Source organism: Penaeus monodon, chromosome 34 (assembly GCF_015228065.2).
Source record: "Penaeus monodon isolate SGIC_2016 chromosome 34, NSTDA_Pmon_1, whole genome shotgun sequence".
Lineage (NCBI taxonomy): Eukaryota > Metazoa > Arthropoda > Malacostraca > Decapoda > Penaeidae > Penaeus > Penaeus monodon.
This window is the reverse complement of record NC_051419.1, coordinates 25758932-25759687: the sequence shown is the minus strand read 5'-3', so window position 1 is coordinate 25759687 and position 756 is coordinate 25758932. Positions and strand designations below refer to the sequence as shown.

General features: G+C 38.1%; 1 protein-coding gene across 5 annotated transcripts in view; it reads right to left on the bottom strand.

Moving 5' to 3' along the window:
• Positions 1–703, bottom strand: part of LOC119594661 — a 7075-nt gene extending 6372 nt beyond the window's left edge. For 2 of the 5 annotated variants that reach the window (XM_037943714.1, XM_037943712.1), the window contains exon 1: positions 555–702. The gene's annotated coding sequence lies outside the window, so the exon portion shown is untranslated. Of the gene's footprint in view, positions 1–515 lie in introns of all 5 variants that reach the window. The other 3 variants (XM_037943711.1, XM_037943713.1, XM_037943715.1) reach the window with 3 other exon arrangements.
• Between the last annotated feature and the right edge of the window lie 53 nt (positions 704–756).

Here is a 756-nt window from a genome sequence, read left to right as displayed (position 1 = left end):
TAAAATCTTACGTTTGCTTTAAGTGCACGCACTACGTACTACCATCACTGCTTCATATTATAATGGCTGCCATTTACAAAAAACTGGAAAATATGTTCAGTATTCAGTCAGGAGTAGATATCTCTGAATTCGTTATATTGATCGTAAACATTTCTTGTGTCATAAACTTCCTCACAAGATAACTTTTCCCTTACTCTTCGTCTGGCAGCGCAAAGTCATCTCGTGACATGAGGGTGACTGAAATAACTTCACGTCTATAACATTCTTTTCTTTACAAACATATGATGTCACGCCTGGGGGAAGGGAACGAGTATTTATTTTGTATTATCATATTTACAATGTATTATTCCTGTTTTCTCACACTGATTTATATCAAAACTGTTCAGTACATGTTGGTTTCTCATCAGATTGTTCGGATATTTTTTTCCGATATCGTAGCACAGATTTAAACCATCAAATAATCCACAATATAGTGATACCATATTTAGAATATAAATATAAAAGTATATACGAACATTCACGGCTGCAAGGTAATTATCATCAGTTTTGCATACCCGCGAATCACTCCCAGGAATATAATGCAAGTGACACACGACACTAACACTTGCAAGAAGTATGTTAGTTAGCGAAGAACACAGAGAATAAGTTAGAGCGGAGTGAGTGTAGGTTCCCGAGCTGGCATCCTGTGAACGACTGACTTCTTGTGTTGCCAAAGGAATGAGAGAAGATTCGTGGGCGGGGGGGGGGGGTCGTGTT